Below are 18,757 nucleotides of genomic sequence, written 5' to 3'. Positions count from 1 at the left end.
TTTTTGTGTCTGTTTCTCTTCCATGTTTAATATCTTTAATATATGCACTTTATTCAAAATTTGCAGGCACATTTTTGCAAACGGTCCTACAGATACTACTGATCTCACTTTACATGCTTGCATTTCTGTTTAACTGTGAAACACATTGTAAAAAAAGAACGGCTATCATCCACATTTAACTGTAATGGAGACGTGAATCAAGATGCTCGCAGGGTAATGAAGAAAATGAGGAATAGAAAGTGGGGGGAGAGTCTCCCAGCCGTGTCTGATTGGTTTGATCACCAGCTGCTGAGTTAGATGTTGAAATGTCCGCGGACCGGCCCAAGTCACTCTGTTCCCCCTGTTGTTGATGCTCTGCCCTGCAGTTTCTCCAAATTACTCACTGATGATGCTCTGCTGTTTGTGTCATACCATCCTGAGCGTGTGTTAGCCAAGTATAGGTGACATAGGAATGCTAGATATACATTTTTCACTACTTGTAATAGTAATCCGAAAAAGAAAATCAACCCTGTGTTTTACAAGGAACTTGAAAAATTCTATATGAGTGCGGCCGTTAAAGTGCACTACAGTGCTGAAAATGATGCATGGAACATTTGTACTCCAAAAGAGACAAGCTGGCTTCTCTCTCGCACAGGATGGCATGCTCTGATGGAAAACTTGTCAGAAAACCTTCACATTCTGACAAACTCTACTCGGCTGCTTCCTAAGGAAATGAGAAGCACTGCAGAAGGCTGTGATGCTGCTGTCTTTAGAGCTGCTCATCCTTGATTTTATGCCTGCTTCCCTGGGAGATATGCTGAACAAAACAGCACTATAAAATATCCAAAATTTGGCTAATGCGTCCAAAAAAATGTGGCAATCTCTTCACACTGTGTTCGTAGTTTTTGATCTGCTGTGGCATACATGCAGCACCTCTGTCTCCCTCAGCCCATATGTGTCTTTAATGATAATGCAAAACAAGAATCCCCATGGCGCAAGTCTTTGGAGATGCTTGGGCTTCAGTTGTCAGGGAGCGAGAGGAGGAGTTGCACACATGCGAACCCACACACACACACTGACAGGAGGCCATTTCCGCACTGCATGTCTGTTCAGTTTATGTAATCCCCAATACCCAGAACAGCTCAGGAGCAGTGGCTGTTGGCTGCATACATTAGATGACACACTTTTCGCTTTCAGGAGGGACTCCAGACGGTGCAGTAAACATGTGAGGCCTAGATACAGAGATAGCATCACTTTTCCTATGCAGCGCCAAAGCCTGGCATCTGATGAGATGGATCAAAGCACTCAAGTCACTCAGAGATATAGGAGTCAGTTCTCCAGGAAGCAAAGAAAACAAAAAGAGACTTAAACATGTCAGCGACAGATCTAAAGGAGAGAAGGGCAACTGACGAGACGGGGAACTGGATTTGTCAAACTGAAGTTAGGTTGAGTAAACATTTCCAACATGGTAACGGCCATTGTTGGGATTCATAATTACACTTCATAAACCATTGGGTGATTTCACTGAGACTACATCTGTGTTTTATAGATTCCAGCACTAACAGATGAAATGGGTCAAAGTAGAAAAAAAAACTGAAAAAAGTGAGCTCTTGAACAAACAAAAAGTGAACAAACACTACCAAAAGAAAAACTTCATTGCCATGAGCGTCTGTTTCAAATCGACACAAGAATCTATTTTGCTGTGGACCATACCGACTGGAGGGGATCTGCAATGACTTAGTGGTACATGAAATGTGTGTTTTGGTTAGCAGAAGGAGTGTGATGTCAGTCCTGCAGTTACACCAACCAGTTTGCTTCCGCGCATGCCTTGGCTTGTAAACATGAAACCAAAAAGCACTTCAGATTCTATCTTCAGGTTACATTGTAGTTGTTGCTGACATGACAGTTGGCCAGTCATTCTGTCCATCACTTAGGTCAAGACTGGAATATCTTAAGTTTTGGTTGAGTTGTGAAATTAGGCACAGATATTCACCGGCCGTGAGGATGAATACTAATGACTTTAGTAATCTCCAGGTTTTTTTTGTAACCCCACCAGCACATACAAAATGTACTTATACTGGGAATTATAATAAAGAATACATCAAATCAGAGGGAAATATTCTTTATGCAACCACAACACATAAGCCCCGTCCTTTTTAGCACGTTCCAATGCTGCCATGCTAGCCCTAGCATAACAGTGCCGCTGCTGACTGTCTCAGAGGTGCTAGCTTGGCTGTAAACTTAGTCCTCTCTCACCCCTGTTGAGATTTCTTGTCGATAACTCAGAGCCAAATGTGGATCTGAACATTTTTGTTTGCAGTTTTTGAGGATTTTAGACTCCTAGTTCTCTGCATGATGATAAATAGAAGGTAATCTGAGATGCTGATTGGGTGCATGTGCTAGGGAACATTTTCTTTTGTGCTGTAGAATATCATCAACTAATTTACAGGCTTGCTAAAATATAATCCATTATGAGGACATTGATCATGACTCTATGACATAGAACGGACCTATAGCATTTGAAACATTGGACTCCAATTAGCTACATTGAAGCAAATGTTGTAGCTGTTTTGCACAATGCCTTGTGGGATGAGTATTATGACACTGCTGATGTATTCAATGATAAGAAGCATTTTCATGAAGAGAGAGCACAGTCACAGCACATATCACACTTGTCGCAGTCTGTCACTCTTCCCTCACCCGCAGCGAATGGACATGGCAGAGGGTGGAAATCTGAGGCTGTTTTATTCCTAATGAAGATGGGATATAAATAGAAAACATCACAATAATCTGTTCTGTGCTTTCTTAGTTTGTGCACATTTTCTAACATCCTCTCAAGATTCTGTTTTCTTCTATAGCAATTCCTTCATACTTTCCCTCTAAGATGCAGTGTTAAAAACCTGTCGAAGACCGAGTCAGATTTGGCAGAAATTCTGTACTTTAGTTTGCTGAAGAGAACACGAGAGTCACATTGATTCACACCACGGCAGACTGCGATATTTCACAGCCTCCCCCAGCATAGCCTACATTGACAGAATTCCTCTTTAATGTGTTCCTACGAGATAAAATGCTTCCACAGGCGATTAACCATTCCACCCTTCTTCCATTCATTTCACTTCATCAGATTACTTGATTGCTTGCTAAATGGACTGCCTCTTCCCCCAGGGAAATACACTGTATGTATTTCCTTTGGACAAAATGAGATGTGCTGGATTCATTTCTCCTTGCACACTGTGTTTTTTTAGGCATTCGATCAGCCTTGGTTTAGTTCAGTCAAGTGTACCTCAGGTCCGGAGATATTATTAATCCTTTTCAAAACATATTTTATATTCTGGTCTACATGGTGGCCCTGAGCTGTTAGACTTTCAGGGTGTGAATATTAAAATTGGAAAAGTATCAGTTTGGTTTACAAATGGTGTAGGGTGAATTAAAAGAGGTTTCTACTCAAGTGTTGCATATTTCCTTCTGCATCCAGGTTGTGACCACTTAGTCTTAGACCAATAGCTCTCTAAAGGTGACCTGCTGTTAATTTAGTACATGTGTTGAAGGAATAGTTTAATACTTTGGGAAGTGTTCACCACTTAAAGCTGGGGTTGGTAGTCAGATTTAGAGACACTTTTTCTTATACTGGTTAAGAACACATTATGTCCTGATGACAATCAATACATAATGTGTTCTTAAAAAAGAGCGAAAAAAAAGCTGCTATCTACAGCCGGAGTAAACCTGGGAAAACATTAACCAATCCCTGCCATCAGGAGCCAAATTATGAAACCAATAAAATCCCATCCTGCCGTTCTGCCCACCTCCTGCGCGTACATTTCATGTTTGTTTGTGTTTTTAGCTTTCACTATGGTAACTTTTTGGTGTTTTCTTAATGCTGAGTGAGACATGAGTTGACGTAGTGCAAAACAGAAACGATGTGCTGAGGACCAGTTTTGAAACAGTCACGACCATATGGTCGCGAATCAGCGGCGCTCGTGCATGTGAGCGGGGGCGTCGTTTTGGAGGAGCTCCGAGGGGAGGGGTTAGACGGAGTAATGCTACATTCAAATTCATGCTAGTTTTCCATGACTACCAACCTTAGCTTTAAGTGCAAGGTACAGCTAGCAGACTGTTAACTTAGCCTAGCATAAATAAAGACAAAGGGAAACTGCTAGCCTGGCTTAACTCAATGCTAGCAAAACATTGCCGCAAGCTCCCATAAAGCTTTCATCTTAAAAAAGTCAAAACTTTGTTAATAAACATATTTCATGTAAGTTTCATGTAATCAAGCGTCACAAGCAGGTATTTTCTTGGCCGATGTTATTAAATTAGTTCCGGGTGTTTGTTACCTTAGACTGTACCAGGCTAGCAGTTTTCTTGTGTTTCTAGTCTTTACGCTAGTCTACGCTAACCAGCTCCTAATTCTCTGTTCATATTCAACCAACAAATTGGTGCTTGGCTTTCATATATCATGTGGCTCTATCCAGGTGCTCCAAAGTGACTTATTCCCTACTTATGTTACAGAAACTTAAATTCAGGCTAGCATAAAGGTACGAAAATATTCAGAAAACAGTCAAAATTGAGCACAATGTACTTAACATGGCCAAACACTGGACCACAGCGCATGCAGGTTATGCAATGTGAAAATAGTTTGACAAGTTGGGCTGATGTTAGCAGAGCTAGCATCACCAGCCTAAGATATTACACGCATGTCAATGAACACATTCCTTTGCTGGCCACATAATGCTTTAGTTCAGTGGTTAAAGGTAAGTTTAACCTGACAAAGCCTACAAATAAAGCTACATATTCTAGATCAAAATACAGCAAAACCATGCCTGCACTACAAGATACCATCTATCATCTCTGCTACTGTCATTATAGCATTTTGACAGCAGCCAATAACCGGAGATACAGCCCAGGCTATATGGTGGGTGGCTGTACAACAGCTCAGATGCGACATAAGATCAACATTTCAAGCCTAAAAATATAAAATATTAATCATTTGTTTACCAACTGGTGCCAACTAGCAAAAAGAGTGATGATTAGTTGACATAACTCACACATCCCTAAACTTGACTACTACAACCTTTTTTTTTAACATAGTTTAATATTAGACCAGGGCCATGTCAAATCCTGTGAACATGGATCTTCCGTTCCTGACCCAGGCCTTTAACAAGCAAGTTGAAAGACTATACATTTTTTGCCAATAACTGTAAACTTCTCCAGATACACTAGAAATATAATGTGTTTATTTATATGAAGTTTTGCTCCATGTGTTGTTTCCAGATACTGCTCAGATATGGCTGAGTGAGATCAGCTTGCCTGATGCTGTTTTCCCATCCCTCTCTCTGGAGATGAAATATGTCCTACACCTTGACGTGCTCCTGATTTGCAGTGCTAAAGACACCGACATTGCTTTTCACAGTGTAAGATTAATTGAATTCTTCTTCTCTTGAGGGGATTTTCACTTTAGGGAGGCAGTGATGCAGGTCAAATGAACAGATCCCTTGCTGTCTGGGTGTAGTCATGTGTGAATTAAATGCCTCATCACTTTGCAGAAGCGGCGTCAGCTGTGTGAGTTAATTGTGTTGGTGTTGCACTTTAAAAATATACACACAGGCATGGGTCTATATAGCAAAATACAGCCTGACACACCAGTCTAAGAAGTCTGTTGTCCATTCTTTAGTATTTTAAAGATATTCTGAGCTTATCAAGACAAAAAATGTGTTTTTAAACATCATTTTCCTGCCAGAGAATTAATTACTGTAGTCTATTAATCTTATCTGTTGGTACAGAGGCAGGGGATAAGAAACTGCAGAGGGAAAAAGTAGCAGGAAGCAGTCAAGCTCCAAGCTGAAGCATCTGAGAACTGGCTAATGTTCTTTTAAGAGAGAGGCAGCACTTAGAGTTCTTTAGCAGTCGCCAAGTCTGAGGAAAAAAACCCATCCCAGTCTCTGCATAATTCATTACCTATGTGATGATGATGATGTGCTTGGTCAGACAGACAACCAACTACTCTGGCAATGGAAATTTAACTTAGATTGATGCAGCATATTCATGATATTAATCATCTTAATCACTGAGCTGATGCCTTATCCAGTTTTGATAAAAGAAATTCATCTCTTAGACTGGTTCTGCTGCCACACGGGGTACATTTTGCAAGTAGTTTTTACTTTCTTTCAAAATATTGCAGCTATTATGGGCTCCTTTTGTCTGAATGTGATGTTTTGGGAAATGCAAATATTAATTTTATTGGCAAAATGAGAAGGTTATTTTCATCTGTCTCTATGCAAGAAAGAAAATGTTGTTGTTTCAAAAAATGTCAAACTTTTTCTTCAAGATTTGATCTTCAAGTATTGTTGTATTTACAAGAATAGATTGTTAAACAATAAGTGCTGCACAACCTTCAGGGCCCTCAATTGACTAATTAAAAATCCAATAACCCTGATAATGATTGAAAGGTTATCCAACTTTCCTGCTCAAGCAGCAGGAGTTTCCTCTCCTCTGCAAATGCAACCTCTTCAGGTTCCAGTCTGGTTGGGCAGCAGAGCATTTTGGGTGCACAGCTCCAGTGAATGCCAGAGCACGAGAGGGGGTGGGGGGTATCCGGCAGTGAGCCAAGTCCCTGACCTTTCCTGTATATCGATCGATAAGGCTCAACATTGCAGGGCTCCGGAAATCTCTCAGCAGAGAGACAAGAGGCAGAAGACTCATGCTGTCAGATGATGCGCTAATTGCTTGTGGTTGCTAAACTCACCTGCCCCTGCTGCGAGGATCTCAGTGGAGCGATCCAGCTCCCCCTGCTCCTGGGACGTTCTGTGGAGTGTAAACCCACAATTCACTGGGGGCCATGGGACAGGTTGCTTTGTATCTGCTAGGTCACATAAGGTAGCATACACATTCTGTGGGTTTACTACTAACTAGGTAACTTTGCAACAGGCCTGCCTGCAGTGCCGACTTGTCAACTATATAAATCACCTGGTGCATCATGACACAAAAATGAGGACAAAGAAGACCCTGAATTGTTGAACAGCTGAAACATCAGATGTCAGGCAAAAATGGGGCAACATGTGACTTCAAAAAATCCAGGACCTGGGTTCCTGGGTTCCCAAACATTCACCCAGTGTTTTTAAAAGAAGAGGTAATGCATTACAATGGTAAACATGCCCCTGTCCCAACTGTTTTGAAGCATGTTGCTTACATCAACTTTAAAACAAGAAGATATTTTTTATAGAACAATGAAATAGTTCAACATTTGATTTATTGTCTGTGCATTTTGAAATGCAAATCATCAATTGATACAAATATTTTTAACAACACCCCAACTCTATTGGAATTGGGATAGTAGATGCCACTAATATTGAATAAACATTTTAATGACACATTTGTGATAAATACCTTTTTTTTTTGTTGTGCTTGGGAAAGCAAATTCAATCTTTTACAATCAACTTTTATCTCTTTAGCTCGGAGAAAGACATCTTGAAGCTAGTTGTTAGCTTTGAATTTAGCTACTGTGAATAAGCTAAGACAGTTCGAAGGGAAGCTTTACTGAGCCAGTGGCAGATGTGGGGTCTAAACCTGCACAGCCAATCAAATATGACCTACATTGGTTTTTATTAGATAAGCAATGGCCAAGCAAGAACCTAGGGTGTCGAAAAATGTATTCAATGCGGAAATGCAAAAAGCTGCAGTTCTTTAGGGTGTCCACTTGAGGCTTGCTCCAAAGCCTAAGAATCCCCAATTAGCCCCATGTTAATATGCACAGTTTTACAGCATTATTAAGTGTTTACAGCCAGGAGTCTTGGTCTTTATAGTAATTAATTTATTCTTAAAAAGGGTATGGGTGATCTATATGGGTGGGTCTAAGAGTTATGCATATTTTAAGGAGGGGTTGTTGTAGCCAGTTGCCAACCACCAAGTCTGTGTCCTCAACTCCATCTCTTTGCTTGTTTCCAGATTAGCCAGAAGTTAGTTGGAGCTAGCATTTCAAATATGGTGACCACTATATTTGGGCTTCATAATGCCTCTTCAGAAACCACATGACATCACTTAGACAACGTCACTAGCAAAATATACAAAGTCCTGTAGACTGGAAGGACATATTATATATATTTACCAGAGAACAAAGAGCTTATATAAATACTTTGTTTACTGAAGTGGACATCTGGTCTACACGCTTGGTGATAACAGTGTGTTATGCAACCACAATCTTTGGTGTGTTTCAAGCCTTTGCGCTCCTATATTGATATGATACACGAGAAGAAACACAGAACACATGCCTCCCTGGAACATCTGCTAAATGCTCAAAAAATGTACATGGTAGCCCTCTTTTCGACCTAGAAATTTTAAGTGCCAAGTACTCACACTGCTCTGTATAAATACCCACATCTTTGAATAATTTTACCCAAAAGTGACAGGTGAGCAATGCTCAGCGGGTAGCAGTGTGGAACAGTGCATGTAAGACCATGCTCATTGCTTGGTTCTGAGCCTGCAGACATGTGGAGGAGTGGCAGCGAGCAGGGCCAACTCCTCTTGCTGCCTAACTCTGCTTTCATCGCCCTGCTTTCATCAGGCTCGAGTGCCTCGGCTATTAGACCTTTGTGCGGTGGTGAAGGGGGGGGAAGCTGAGTGTGCCAGGGCCGCTTGGCGAGGTTACTTCCAAACTGCTTCCAACAGCACAGCGTCTCTTTGATTAACTGCTGAAATTATGATTAGCCATAAGCATTTTGATTCCTCAAACATACTGCATGAATAAATTAGGCCAATTTTTTAATATATTTGTGTTTTGCTTTAGCACAAAAATCCATCAATATGAAGTGAAATACTCAATCTAATTTACAGACTCTGGATTGATTTATTTTAGTCATTTTGAAGCCAAATAATACAATAAACTACAGGAAAAGTGATTCGAACACATCATGCATATTTAAAACCTCAGTGTTTGAATTTTTGGTGTCTTCAGAATTATAATTGCAATGCTTCTCAGATTTTTGTAACTGATGTGTCATGAGCACATGGAAGCAAGAGAGATACACGCAGACACATATTTCCCTTCTGTTCCCTTCGAATGGATTATGCACACCACAATAAGTCCACAATTTCTGTCCTTTTCATTTCATTCTGTTCTCTCATTCTCTACTCTCAGAATTGCTTCTTCACTCCCCTTGATTTCTAAATTATAATGGCATGACTATAGTTAACACTGTTTGCACACTTTCAGAGTATTATAGCACCTCATCATCCATCTACCTGCAGATGCACCTTTGGGTGCTACAGCCCTGACTGGTGTCAGTGCTGTAAGTAGATACAGTTAGTAGTTTTCTTTCTGTGCCAACCCACCTTCATGGAGCAAATACACAAGTGTTGTGAGGATAGACACAGAGTAACAAAAGATATTGAGTGTTTGCAGCCAGGGGCAGACTTTGGGACTATGAAGCTGCTGGCAGAGAGGAGCTGCTGAGTGAGTGGCAGGTGGCCTGGCCCCAGGGACTCCTAATGAAGAGAGTCGGCCTGCCTGCTTATCGATCCAGCCACATCAGCTGATCTGATGCCTGGCTGACTGGCAGACCAAGAGAGGGGGAAAGGAGGGAGTGGGGGTTTTAATGGGCACCTGAGGCAACACAAACAAACACACACACACACACACACACACACACACACACACACACACACACACACACACACACACACACACACACACACACACACACACACACACACAGAGGAGAAACCTTTAGCTGAACAGTGTGTATTGATAGGTAAAGTACACAAAATACTTAGAAGGAGTACAGAATATTAAAGTAGAGGAACTGGTACAACTTTTGCATTGAAGGAAAAGTGAAAAAGCACAGGCAGCATCCCTCCCAAGGACATTTCAAACCCCTGTTTCTAACCAAACTTACTCAAAATAAAGTCATATTTGATAAACTATTACACTTAAAGCTCCTTGAGGACTTTCTAGCTGGTTATGAAACAGACTAAGTAATGCGGACACCTTTGTAGGAGTGAAAAAGCAAATAAAATCATCAGTGACAAGATTGATAAACTCTGTAAAAGTTATTTTTAAGGCCTGAAACTGCTGCTGGTGGGTAGATGAAGTGATACAGTTACAGAATGCTGCAGAAAGAGATTTAAAAAAAAAAAAAATTCATGAAAAAGATGCACTGTTCAAAGAAAGAAAGATGTGATATTTAGTTTAACATTTTTGACACATGTTTAGGAGAAGATTAGCAAAGAGATAGAGAGGAGCTTTAAGTCTTTCTAACATTGGATTGAACAAAAGAAAATGCATTTCACTGAAAATTGAGAACATTAACTATGCTGCAATGTACAATACAACTATATCTCCATGATTTTTGACTGAAATTGGTCTTAACCTTTGGAAGTGCATTGATGCAAATAATAAGAATAATTGGTGATTTCTTCATGCATAAAGTCAAAGGGCTCTTTGAATGATGATGTTTGTGTTTTTTCAGAGATGAGTAGCTTATTTGCTTTTTAATGTGGTGGCATAGAACACTTTGAAACATTTCTACACACAGTTCGATATGTGTGAGAGTGAGTGGGTTAAAATAAATAAATATATATATGTGTGAGTCAGCTGTCTTTAATATGGAACCTCTTTCTTCTCTTTTGGTGCTGCACATGAAAAGCAGAGGCGCAAGGAACAACAGCTGTTCGCCTGCCAGACTGTAACGCAGCATTTCTAAGCCACTGTCCTAATACACATGCACACACAAACACACACAAACACATACAAACACACACAAACACACACACCCTCACCTCTGCCATCCCAGATGCTCCTTCAAGCTCATTATTTTGGGGACAGCCAGCTTGTGGCCTGTTGTGTGTGTTGGGTAATGCATCTTAAGCCCAGCTATCAAATATGAATAAAGCCCTGACTTCCTCATTCATCTTTCATGCCTTTCATTTGTTAAGCCATTTGCCTGCAAAAATATTAAGCATGTTCTCTATTACTGCGTATTATGTACTAGAGCAGCAGTAGGTCTATTACAGAAGTGAACATAGCCCTCTGGTTTGTGTGAATATTATTGTTCAGGGGGGATTCGGTTAAAATATTATTCAGAATGGGGCTTTCTGATCATAATTGATATCAGAAATTTTCATTTCATGCTTTGTGTGACTTCCTGATTGAGTTTGCATAATATACAATTCAAGACCTGTGTTGAGAATGTGATTTTATGTGTCGTTCTTTCTATCTGCGCTTGTCTTTCTCAGTTATGCTCAACAATATGTGGGATTTTGGTGCTAATACATACATATGTGTGTTCTTATTATCTTCCATGCATAAAGAAGAGGGAATAGAAATATACAATTTGCATATATTCTATATTTGAGCATATTTGCATACACAGCTATGACTCCTCTATTTTAAAGGCTTCAGGAAAACTTTATTAACATGTGTATACAAGAACACCTTGGCTTTGAAGATGATTTATATATACTCCAAATGTATGTGATACATATATATATATGTAGGCAAGGCAACTTTATTTGTATAGTGCATTTCATACACGAGGGCAACTCAATGTGCTTTACATTAAAACATTAAAAGCATTGGAAACATTCAGACAAGCATGAAAGAGCACAACTAAAATGATAAATATAATAAAACAGAAAAGAAAAGGAAAATTAGAAATATGTTAAAATAAAATTAAAATTGCATTTAAAGTGAGTTAAAATGAGCTGAGATAGGAAGGCAGTGATAAATAAAAAGGTCTTAGTCTTTGATTTAAAAGAGGTGAGAGTTGGAGCGGACCTACAGCTTTCAGGGAGTGTGTTCCAGATATGTGGTGCATAATGACTGAACGCTGCTTCACCATGTTTCATTCTGACTCTCGGGACTGAAAGCAGACCAGTACCTGATGACCTCAGAGGTCGAGATGGTTCATACAGTAGAAGCAGATCAGCAATGTATTTGGGCCTAAACCATTCAGTGCTTTATAAACCATCAGCAGGATTTTAAAGTCTATTCTCTGACAGACAGGAAGCCAGTGTAGAGATCTTAGAACTGGAGTGATGTGATCTACTTTTTTGGTCTTTGCTAGGACTCGAGCAGCAGCATTCTGTATGAGCTGCAGTCGTCTGATGGACTTTTTAGGGAGTCCTGTAAAGACACCATTAAAGTAGTCTAGTCTGCTAAAGATAAATGCATGGACGAGTTTTTCTGTATCCTGCTGAGACATGTACTCTCAATTTTTATGCAGAAGCCCTAAGCTTCTGCATAAAAATTGAGCTTTAATTTGATGTAAAAGAGACTTTAAGAGTGTCAATGAGATTTCACACCCACACAGAAGCAATTGTTTTTTTGTGTCTACTGTAAAGAAAAGAGATCATGGTAAATAAAAAACTGAAATTTTTCCTGCAAAACCTACATTTCACTGTCTAGGAACAGTTCCTCTGTTTGGCGTCAAGATGATAACCCAGATATGAGTGCAGCTCTCTGAGGCCTTGCTTTGGGTGAAAGCTGTGCCTTCTCACATCATGGGCACTGTTCTGGATCTGACAAAAAACACACACCAGAATCCCTGCAACTGAACTGTATTTCTGCACAAGCGCACATGGACTTGACACTGCACTTTACAGCTCACATTGCTGAGCCATTAGGATGTCAGCTATCCACAAGCAATCAGTGATCAATACATAGAGTGGAGTTCAGAGAATGCATCTCCTGTGTCCATTATGTGTAGAGAAGTAGAAAACTATATCACAGAGTGGAGCCGTCTTTGTCACGGAGAGCCAAAACAAGCGGCTCACACATCTTTATCCAACTGCTGTGGACCTCTCGAGAGTATGCGTCTCGTTGTCTGCGTGGATGGAAAGGGGTTTTGTATAATTAATGCTGGTGTGGTGAGTTGTGGTGGGAGGTCTTGAAAACTGTCATCCCCTCCATCAATGGCTCAACACGTGTGCGGCAAGTGGCCACGTGCTCATACTGTACATCAATGTATATAATTTTCTCTGACCTAAAGAAAAGCCTGGAGATTATTTATTCTCCATCTCTTGATATAATTTCCCCTCAATTCCTCATCTGAACCTCATGACCTTCTCTCTATTTTCTTTTCACTCTCCTGAGAGGCTCTGTATTATCACTCTGAGTGACAGTTTGCACAAGAGTTTGTGCACAGAAGGATGGCCATGCATGAGATAAATGTGAGAGTTGCACTGAGTGTGTGTGTGCATGTGCCTGTGAGCATGTTTGCCAGTGTATGTCAGTATACTGGTGCTTGCTTTTGTGTGTATTTATCTCTTCATACCCACTAATTAGACTGACAGTTTTTATTAATAGTTTGGGGCTACTGAGCAATGGCGTGACTAGCTTCTCTACTAGCTCTTTTACCCTGTTCTCCTGCCACCCTGGGCCTTAATTATCAAGCCGGCGATCTGACATCAAACCACTAAAACAGAGACGACACACTGACATGTTGTCACTTTGGACTGAACCTCCTAAAACCCAAGGTTACACCATATTCCAAATTCTTTTTCTGCTATGTTTTTTTTTCTAAAAATGTTTGGAGGAACTGCTCCTTATAGACTCAAGATTGTTAGTGTCAGTTTTATGTTTGCACATAACCCTGGGCATGAGGAGTGAGTAATCAATCTAAGAAAAGAAAATTATGACAGAGGACAGTAATTGGAAATCAGTATGTATCCCTAATCCCCCCACAACTATGATATGTTGATTTTATGTTGTTGTCATAGTAGGTAAGGTCAAATATACATTAAATATGACTCAGAGATAGCAGCTCCTTCTGGTATATGAGGAAATTAGCATGCCTAGATCAAAAGGATGCCAGTTTGTGGATCTATTTTCAGACTGTATTCCTTGTCAGAGAGGAGATACACTCCTCTTTTATCTTCTTGGATCTGACAAACATCTTACTCAATTCTGATTATTCATTCTAAAAAACCTCTGAACACTATTATGTTGCAAAAACATTTTGTAACAGTATTTTTTTATTTCCACGGGCTGATTTCATGCACTTTTTTAACCTTGTTATATTCAACCTGCAGGCATGTGGAACTGCCATTAAAACAATCAGCCTTGCTCTCGAGCAGCCCCACCGTACGTGACGTTGGAAACATTCATTGTAAGTGTGATTATGTAAGACATAGTTCTTGCTGTTACTAAGACTTGACAGTAATCAAAATAGTGTCCTCCCACAGCACAGCCGCAGATGAGGCTCCTTTGAAGGCAGTGGCCTACTTTATGCAGTCTCCTCTCATATTCCTGATTTAATTTCAGAATGGGATAAGAAAGGCTATGATAACCTGTTCTGACCAGGACAAATGTAGCATGCCCGTTCAAGAATATCTCCCTAGAGTGAACAGCAGAGGACATCCTTTAAATCAGAAACATGCAGTGAGCATTTTCTGTCTGTTCTGACATAATAGTGGGTCTGGAGTACACTCTGCTTTCATGCCGCAAGCTTTGTAGCTAATTTTATTAGCTATATTTGATGTCTCTTCATCAGCCAAGAAGCCACATTTGGTTGCTTTTCTTTTCTTTTGCAGTGTTGATTACCATTCAAGTCATACAGTTACAGCATCTGTTTTTCTTCAAGATAAATACCACTACCAGCCACACTCTGGAAAACCTTGTAGGTCATCAAACTGCTGTTTTGAATACATTGCCAGATTCCTCAAAGACATGTTTATCTTGCCTCAACATGGAAATATATTTGTGGCACATAAAGAACATTAATTTTGTGTACAGTTTTGTCACATTTTCTTTAACAACAGCAGGCTGAGCCATCTTCCTCTGATATGATGCACTTACACTATTAACATTTAACATAAAGTATATATTTTCAAACATTCAAATTATCAACCCACAAAAAATTGTAATAATACAGAGCTGAAATAACCTGATTACTAGTCACCACTGAGGATTTGTAAATGCCAGCAATTGGCTCCTACTCCATCTCCTATTTGTTAATAAGTTGGTTGGGGGTAAAAAAAGAAGGAAACATATATTATTTTGTAGATTAATTACATCATTTATTTAAAACATTGTTTTTAATTCTTCATGGGTACAGTGCAGTCCAACCATAGACTGTATATAGAAAATAGAATTCATTCTTATTTAAAGTCTATGATTCAAACACAAGTTATTTAGTCAGATTGTCAAATTTAGAGGAAATTAAAAAATCTAAACTAAAGTAAAATCTAAAATAATCAGAAATGAGAATTTTCCCAAAAGGCTTTAACCAACTGACTCGATAAATAAATAAATAAATAAATAAATAAATAAATAAATAAATAAATAAATTACTAAATCAATCAATCAATGAATAAATAAATAAATACATAAATAATAGCGTTTTGTTATTAAAAAAAATGCGTCATTAAAGCAAACCTCACTTCCGGGCACCGTCTATGTCTAGGAGAACAAACGCGCCGATTTTCCATTGCAGAAATAAGAAAACAAACACATGACAAAATAAAACAACTTACATTTCGGTCCGTCCGCAGACTCACTTCCAGTTTAATGAAGCGGTCTATGAAAAGTAGGTAAGTGGTGTCCAACTAATTGTTATTGTTTAGGATTTATCGTTTTATCTTACTCATAGGAAAGAGACTTAAAACTCTATCACTGTTACAAAAGTAGGATAACAGACGTGTTTTTTTTTTGTAGAAACCCAAAACTGTTGTAAAACATTGACCTTAGGAATGATAATTATACGTTTAAAATATATTTCTCTATTGAAAATGAAATGAAGTGAAAAACGACCTGTTTGTCTCATAACACCATGTAAAGAAACTAAAAATGTGCACGTGCATGATCCGACCACAGGTGTTCTCACTTATCGATAATTTGACCCCAAAGCCAGACCTTGTTAACAAGCACAGGATATTTCATTTTCTACTCTTTACACAATTTTCTAAGCTCCTAATATTTTTCAATTTTCAGTTATATATGTCTAATTAGAATGACTCCATATTTTTAATTGATCGTGACAATGCAGTTTAACATAGTTCCAATAAACAGCATAAAACGGTTTTGTTGCACAGGGTTTATGGCTTTAGCTAATGTTCAACTATTGTCTCTTCAACTATTGATGGTCACTTTTTCTTACACAGTGTAATTAAATAAGCAGCATTTATAAGTATGAAACCATATAAAACTGCAGATATTAAAATGAATTCAAATACCATGAAATAAAACAAATCACTGTTGTGTTCTTCTTGAAATTGAATTGATCTTGTATTTGTAGAAAGCCAGCAGATGATGAAGTGATGGAGCTTTGAAGAACTTACCCCTATATCTACATTGTGCATTGTGACATCCTGCCCTCTCTACTTGCCTTGGTTGGTTGATTCAACTTTGTGATTCTGGAGCCAGAAGGTGAGTTGATTTTAGTAAATATAACTTTTAGGTTGTAATATAAGTTTTCATGAGGCTGAGAATGTGCTGCACAGAAAGTTTATAAAGTTCACTCAGGGGCATTACCATGACCTCCAGTTACAGTCAAATAAAACATCACTTAAAGTTAGATAAATGTTGAGGCATAAGATCTGCCCAGATGCTGCAGAACACTTTATGGCAATTTTAAGTAGCATACTTATTGTCAAGTTTTGTCTATCAGTAACGGCACAAAATCCCTCAAATCACATTTTATAGTTTTATATTCAGAAGTTAACTGTAAGGCATCCCAACAAAGACCAGTGTGAGTTATCCATCTCTCTTATCACAAAGGGAAATTTCCCAGTTGACAGTCTGCAGTTTTTCATGTTTTTCAAGCTCATAAAATATTCATTTTCCATTGCCATGCATGGAACACGCCCTGTTGAAGAATCGCTCCTCTACTTGTTGGTATGCATGGGATTCACAGTACTGTGACTTTAGATTCTGAAACCAATTATTCAAATAGCTGCCACTGTAACTCGCAGGGTGAGCGTGTCGAGAACAAGGGGAAGGAGCATCTCAGAGATTCATAATAAAATGTTCCCTGCTGTACTGTAGAGTTACTTGTATGCACCATTTCAAGAAAGATAGAGTCCAAGGTCCTTGGATTGGAGTCTTGAGATCAGTCATGTGTGAGATAACTTTGAATCAAGGGATATTGCAATGTGTGAATGAAAGTCTATCCCAGCTTTTACCTACAGTGCATGTGTCTTTGTGCTTGGGGCACAGCAGCACCTTATACTGCTGCAGTTTTTATGTTCAAATTAAACTTTGACTCAGGGACTTACAAACCAAACTTAACACAATGACCCATTGCAGTTAAATGGTAATAGTATTAATGAATGAAAAGGCAAACTTTTACTTCTTTCCTTCCCACAGACTCTTCAGGAATTAAAATCAACACAGCTGGGTGTTCTGATCAAGTGTAGTAAGAAGAGTTAAAAACTGTAAAAACTGTAACAGCAACTTAAAGTGGATTAATTATCCCTCAGAGTGTTCAGGTATTGGCTCATTTTGAAAGCAAGCCACAAATGATCTGCGTGGATATTCCTTTCGTGAGCACAACCATCTGAGCTGTGAAATATGAGAGCATTGGAGGAATCATTTTTCATTTTTCATTCATGCTGTTCTGAATACCTGGCATTTAAAATTCATAGAGCATCTTGTGGCGCATTGTCAGAGTTTTGGTGAGGGATGTCCTCGGGCAACCCCATTAATCTCTATTAAGCAGGGACATGTCAGTGACTCCACATGTGTGTGTATGCTTGAGCTCGTATGCGTGTGTGTATGTGTGTGGATCGGATGATGCATCTATGAGTCATTTCAGCATTGAAAATCAGGTGTTTGGCTGAACAAGTGCTTAAAACCTGGTCATGCGTTGGTTTATGTTTCTGATTGATTCTTGAGACCAGTACAAGAGACTCAGTTATATTTTCTAAGAGGTTATATCCGGGTGGTATCATCTTGTTGTATGGTCCTTCATTCTGAGACTCCAGAAAAAAACCTAAGTATTTTATCTGAGGGCCATTTCTCATTTTCTCATCCAGTTGTGTTTGACTGTCTTGTCACTTTTTTATTGCTTTTAGTCAAAACTAAATTCTTCACCCAACTAAACTATCACTGTTTTGTCTTTTTTGTGAAATGGTCAAAGCGCACTTTGTAAGGTTCAGAAAAGATTATTGATCAGGGAATAATACTACATAATATATTTTTGTTTCATAGGTGACACATCAGTCTTCAGAGAAATGCTTTCACTGGGACTTTACAGACTCCAGCAAAGCATTCACTTCTACATCCTGAAACACTGTGTCCATGAGTCCAGGTACAGCACCATGAATCATTGTATCATGAGTCATGATATAAGATTTAATCTCTGATTGCTCAAGCACCAACGTCTGCATAATTATAGCAGCGTGTGCCCTTCATAGCACACAAGTTTGTTCCAATTAGCGGTGATATATTGGCTTGACATCTGGTTTAGAGAGTACGGGCAGATTGCAGATCCATGATTGAAAGCTTAATGAATGATTCATAATCTGAAATGAAATGGACATTTTCATTTGGGCATCTGAAACAATGATTAGCTGGACACGCAGCATTTCTACATTAGTAAAAGACATACTGTGTCAATGTAGAGGCGTTGATTGATTACACCTAGAAATGTAGGTGCTGTTATAAAACCAGGAATAATAATAAGAACATCAGCTTTTTCATGCAACATATCAGAGCTTCCATTGCTTTGTTAATCGAAATATAGTTTTGCCTCCTGACATCTCAGAGAATGTTATTTTCTGTTTGATGTTGTGTTCCCCCTATATTCCTCGCTACTGTCTGGGTGTTCGAGGAATGTTTGGAGCAATGAGG

The 18,757-nt window shown here is 39.1% G+C and overlaps 1 protein-coding gene across 3 annotated transcripts in view; it reads left to right on the top strand.

Annotated features, from left to right (window-relative positions):
- Positions 1 to 15,360: 15,360 nt before the first annotated feature.
- The window catches only part of gabbr2 (gamma-aminobutyric acid (GABA) B receptor, 2), a 217,689-nt gene continuing 214,292 nt past the window's right edge, over positions 15,361 to 18,757 (top strand). Inside the window, exons 1-3 of one of the 3 annotated variants that reach the window (XM_034705477.1) lie at positions 15,361 to 15,494; positions 16,203 to 16,333; positions 18,116 to 18,215. The gene's annotated coding sequence lies outside the window, so the exon portion shown is untranslated. Of the gene's footprint in view, positions 15,499 to 16,202; positions 16,334 to 18,115; positions 18,216 to 18,757 lie in introns of all 3 variants that reach the window. The other 2 variants (XM_034705475.1, XM_034705476.1) reach the window with 2 other exon arrangements.

Source organism: Notolabrus celidotus, chromosome 16, assembly GCF_009762535.1.
Source record: "Notolabrus celidotus isolate fNotCel1 chromosome 16, fNotCel1.pri, whole genome shotgun sequence".
Taxonomy (NCBI): Eukaryota; Metazoa; Chordata; class Actinopteri; order Labriformes; family Labridae; genus Notolabrus; species Notolabrus celidotus.
The sequence above is the reverse complement of the archived record's forward strand: the minus strand, read 5'-3'. Positions and strand labels throughout refer to the sequence as shown.